The sequence below is a fragment of the Rhipicephalus microplus genome, chromosome 3, assembly GCF_043290135.1.
Source record: "Rhipicephalus microplus isolate Deutch F79 chromosome 3, USDA_Rmic, whole genome shotgun sequence".
Lineage (NCBI taxonomy): Eukaryota > Metazoa > Arthropoda > Arachnida > Ixodida > Ixodidae > Rhipicephalus > Rhipicephalus microplus.
Window position 1 is genome coordinate 87,210,991 of NC_134702.1, and position 6,000 is coordinate 87,216,990.

A 6,000-nucleotide genomic window follows, 5' to 3' on the forward strand; every position below is an offset into this window, starting at 1 on the left:
CACGGAGCCAAAAGCAGGCCAGAAGTACGAAGTTTAGAGAAATGTGTGTACTACTTATTATTCCCATGCTCACTGAAGCGCCGTGCGTTGCAGCTTTGAAGCGTGGGCGTACCGGCAATAAATGAAGCCGCAATTACGATTCGCCGCCCGCAAGTACGAAGACTAGGCAAGTGTGTGTACTACCCATCATTCCCATGGTCGCTGAAGGATCGCAGCGCCAAAGTGCTCTCTAATTAATTTTGAAAAACTCTATGTTTCCCACATTTAACCACCTTGAGTTCATAATGTACACTAGCGCCAGAGTTTGCTCTAGTGTATATCAAGAAACTCTATGATGGGAAGTAGACCCGAAGCGCAAGCCGTTAGAAAGTGTGCGTGTACCACCTCTCGGTTTGTCCTTGAAATGTCCGCTGTATGACGGTGCTTCTATATGGGTAATATATGATGAAAAGATGCGAGATAGTGCCACTTGAAGTGTTGAATAGATGGACGAACGGACACACAGACAGATGCATGGATGGACACATGAACGGACGCAGAGGCGGATGCATGGATGAATGCAGGGACGGATGCACGATCAGACGCACGCCCGCTAGGGCGGATGGACGCATGAACGGTCACACAAACGGACGCATGGACGGCCGGAAGCAAGAACGAATGGACGGACAAATGCTTCGCCCCACTCTCCATCATTCACTCCGTGGATATGTTGCCATTTTTTTTATTTTTCTGAACATGCGAAAACTTTACCTTACGCGTTGTCAAATAAATAGGTGAAATTCGCATGGTGTTTTCTGTTTTTTGTTTTAATTTTTCTTTCTTTTTTCTTCGTATTTTTCCTGTATTCTTTGTCTTCGTTTATTTCTGTTTTTCCCACCTCTCCCTATTTCATGCTCTTTATCTCATTCTCTCTGTTTCTGTTTTTTTTCTTCTCATCTCTAGATTTCTCTCTTTCTCTTTCTTTCTGTACTTTACTATCCTTCATGTTTTTATCCTCCTAACGCTTTCTCCAATGATTATGTTTGCACTCGCCAATGTATGGAACGTGTAGACGAGTGTGATGAATGAAGCAGATGTGGTGTGACCCTTAGCAGCTATATATTGTAGCACCATTCATATCTCAGTATGGTTTTTCGCGTGGCACCAAAATACCATGGCAATGGTGAGTAAAGTGGCACTTTGCACGCGATGAATGAGGGTCCCAAACTTTCAATAACATTGGCCTCTCTTTTTGTTGTTGTTCTCTCATCGTGCAGGTACGAGAAATGTGTTCCGGAAAAATTAGGGGCTGTTCCCGTCCTGTAGGCCGATAGGATTCTCCCGTGCGAATAATACCTGCTTGACGCTGTATAAGACCTAGGTGTTTTAATAAAAACAGACCGCTTCCTATTTCTGTACTCGTCCGCTTTTCACAGGACATCTGATTGAGATTCCAAGGCTTGCATTAACGTGCAGACACGTGTACGCACGTTCCCTGAGCGCATGCGTGAATGTGCTGGAGAAAACAACAACAACAACAACAGCAACAAACTCTACCATCATCTGGAATCTGTATGCGAAACCACACGAAGCAGCACTAAGGCCTCCAACATTCGCACGCTGAATGTCGAACGCTATGATGCGCAGTTTTGACAAACTGCGTGGCGTGCGTGCCGAGTCTCGCACGTGACTGCCACGTCTTTTGCCGCACCACAAACAGAACCTATTTATTTGTGGGGTTTAACGTCCCAAAACCACCATAAGATTATGAAAGACGCCGTAGTGGAGGGCTCCGGAAATTTTGACCAACTGGGGTTCTTTAACGTGCACCCAAATCGGAGCACACGGGCCTCGACATTTCCGCCTCCATCGGAAATGCAGCCACCGCAGCCGGGATTTGAACCCGCGACCTGCGGGTCAGCAGCCGAGTACCTTAGCCACTAGACCACCGCGGCGGGGCGAAAAAACAGAACCTATTCGTACGTGCACGGCAGCGTATGTGATTATCATGCGTGGCGTCCTCTGCGTGGCATCCTCTATAGCCTCCTCAAAGTTATGATAAGTACTGCAATAAATACGTGCACCTACGCCCGGCCACACGAAGTCTTTATATGATCTTTCTCCTGAACCAAGTTGTGGCTACAAGCTTATAGAATGGTACTGACTGGTATAAATTAGCCATTTCGTAGCAGCACTGCATCAAGATCATTCCGTGAATTAAGTATTGTAATAAGGGTAACTAACCTAACCATCCTAATTAGGCTAACAAATATTTATCGGTTTCGTCTCAAGTATGTTGCATACCCAATGACAACTCAGGTTAAGATTACCGGTTGGTTAATTACCGCAAATCATACTATAAATATTTATCACTAATTAGTAATAATGATGTCATTGAGGTAACACTTGCGAAGTCCGACTTTACTAACCGCACTAATGATTAAACTTGACCTGATTAGGCCTAATAAACTTTTGCTTCAATTTTAAATAGGCTTTGCTAACCATGTAGTGTTAGCTAGCTTTACAAGGCCTTATTAGGCTTGGAAATTGTTATTTTGGCTTAACTATAATTTATGTGAGAAGGAGAAGCTGTGCTTCATAGTGATACTGCTCTGTCTACAGTGTACGTATAAACCTCGACTATAACAGCTCGGCCGTAAAGAAAAAAGTGAGAAATGCGTGTGCCAAAGAATTCCTAAGTGTACTTCCGAGAATCTTAATCTAAATATCTTCAATAAGTGCGGAAACAAAATTAGAACACTTGCAATCAAACGTCAGGGCTTCACCGGGGCCTGTAAAAGACTTTTGATAGCACACGCAACCACGACTGCACACTGAAAATGGCCTGATTCGAGGAAGCGTCTGGATATTCGAAGAAAAAGGTAACATTATGCTGGCTTACCCGGAACGCTCTAACGAGACGTTCCGCTGAAATTGTGTCGATAGAAAAATGTCTAGGAAGCGCCCACGAAGACAAATAATGAGGAGAGTAGAATGCGAAGAAAAGAAAAAAAATGATACTACGCTGCCGAGCTGTATGAGCTAATTCGTTTGAGAGTCACCTCACGCATAAAAAAAACAGTTCGTGCGAGACGCGCGCTGTTATTGATCGCCGAAAACTCGTCCCTCGAAGTGCGATTTGGTTGTTACAGGCTCCGAACGTTCTTTTATGATATTGCATTGCTTCGACGGCCGCAGAAGGAGTAAATTACTTGATCACTTGCGCTTGGTGTTGCCAGGAAAGTATCCCAGGAAATGCTTGAACAGCTCACTTTTCTGCGAATCGGACGAGAGAACGACGTTCTTAGGAACGCAGAGAAGTGACACTGAGAAACTTGTGGGTCAAGTTGGAGAGCGACCAACAGTTCATCAATCTCCATTAATGAGAAGATTTCTTTTTAGGCAGCCTATAGATTAAGAAGAAATTTGTGCGTCACAAGGTTCACATATTCTTGTCACCACTTTCGCATAATATTCGGAGAATACGTCAGTGAGATAATATCCAAAATGATTCAAGAAGAACATGGCTGGTTGAGGGGCTCTGTTATATCGTATTTGTTCTCGGAAGCAGCCACATGATAATTACTTTCGAAATTTTAGTTTCATGTACGGTAGGTATCAATGTCACACATGTATAATTGCGTTATGAGTGGGTTTACTACTCTACCTGTACAGACAGCATAAAAAAAACACAGTAGTCTTCTTGATTGACAACAAAATACGGGGTCTCTTTGGAAGAAGTGCGAGCTCCGTACTTTTCGCGTGCTGACAGTCAACAAATTATGCCGTTAGCTTTTATAAAGTAAATTGTCGAACCGCATTTCGCACTCTTACAACACATCAGAAATATAATTTGACAAAACATATTGACAAAATGAGTGATGCTTATAGAGAGAGTCATATTTTTGTAAGTAGTCTTTTTTACTCGCAGCGGTCAAAAATAGAGCATTCGCTTTGAAGTTTATCATTGTTTACGTATGTCCATTTGGCGCAAGACGTTCAACTTTTATATCTTACATAATTACAGTTGAGGCAGCCACGCTTGGTGCAGGAGCTTGGTATAAAACCCGATTTGTTTTCGACTCTACCTGAAGGGGCCCTGAAACATTTTCTGAGCATGTTCTGAAAATTGGTAGGTAAGGCTCCTAAAGAAAACGCAATTCATATATATTAGCGCAGCACCAAGCTCGCAACTTACAACTAATTCTCAAAGTCATCTAAAATTGGTTGTTTTTTCCCTCGATGAATAATGTTACATGCTCAAAAGTCGCTGCGCCACATGCCAGTATCACGCCATTGGCTGATTTAAGCATGGCGCGCACGAGAACTACTGTGACCGCCATGGGCGGACGCAACCTGTTCGTGCGTGCACGCGCAATTGCACTTAAAAGCCGCGCGTTCGAAGAACAAAAAAGACAAAAGAGTAGTCATGGTCACGAGGCGAGGGTGACGTACTTTTTCAAAAACGATTTCGGGACCTTCGACGGAAAAAATTTGGTCTGTGTCTGTTTGTGTGTCTGTCTGTCTCTCTGTCTGTACTTTTGTCTGTTTGTCCACCCTAACGATACCTCAAATGGCACCAAACGGACAATCACATCCGCAGCACCCACTAATATTGCTCCAGGTATAGCGTTTATAGATGTAAGATTGTCTATTGAAAAGCAATTATTGCGCATATCTGAGGCGCTACAACAACGCTTCGATGTTTTGTATGTCTGTCTTAATACTAGAAGAGGCCCACGCAAGTGACTCTAACGAATATAGCGTTTATCGCGCTGCGCTGACAGTGCAACACGATGCTCAAAAAGGTGTTTTCAACGCTTTGCTCTGACTTCACGGTGGTGGCACCTGCCCATCGCTTTGCGTTCTACACCTTATCACCTCCGAGACGGGCGTGCATCTGTCTCCGCGGGCTGCACGTCTTCGTTTTCGAAGATAACTGCCAGGTGGCGCTTGTATCTAATGGGCCTCGATGCGCTCATTCGTCTCCGCTACACGCTCGAGGCACTCTAACGCAGCGCCTCCACAATACCAGTCACCAATTTTCTTGCGCAGAACATCAAATAAACGTTTTGTTCACTATCTCCAGATGCAAGACTATCGTTCGATGACATTTGCGGTGTAACATGAAGATTTGGAACCATTTTTTTTCTTTGTGCCATTCGTCCCTGCTTAGTTTCCAGCACTTTCGTCGAAGCGACAGTAGAAAGGAAGCAATTTCAGCGTGCGACGAATTTTCGCAATTTGCTTTTGATGGATCCACAAGATTTCTTCGATGGCCGATTCCCAAGCAATAAGTTTCAATACTGAAATCAGTCTATGGCCACTTGAAAAAGTGTCCAAGAGCTTCTTTATGTACAGTGTGCCTTGCTCTGTAGGCGGCAGTCTGAAAAAATGCTGAGATGCATTTGTTTTTTATGTTTGTGCGTTGTTGTGATTGGCCTACGAAGTTCAAGAAATAGATTCTTTGTAGAGTTTTATTGCAGCCGGTTGTTTAGAGAAAAAAAGTAACTTGTAGGTTGCTTTTGGAACCACGAAGTATTTGTCCTCCGTTACGTTGTGAAGAGTAATTTTTTCTAGGGAAGTCTCAGTGATAGCGCGTATTTGTTATTTGGTGTAGGCGATGTGGCACTTCGTGTTACCGTAACGGGATAGTAGTTTAAATGTGAAATTCGCTAAAGCGGGGAGGGAAAGATAAGCCATTAATTGTCTAACTCACCGCAAAGTCGAGAAAACAAAGTCTTTTCGAGAGTTCAGATGCTCTAAAACGAAGGAAAATCACGATGAAGTTTGCAGGGCTGTCGAAATTTTCCGGGATGTGTACATGTGAATTCCCCAACGAATAGACCATATCCGTATTTGAAATATGCGTGGAAGTGTCGCGTTTCAAGGTATCTTTCACGCAGAGAGTACATTGTTAACCACCCTAGATTTCTACAATAATACCAAATATTTTCCAAAAGCTACAGGTCTGTGCTAGAACAGGATTACCCACATGTACGGCTTTGTGCTTCTTGGTTT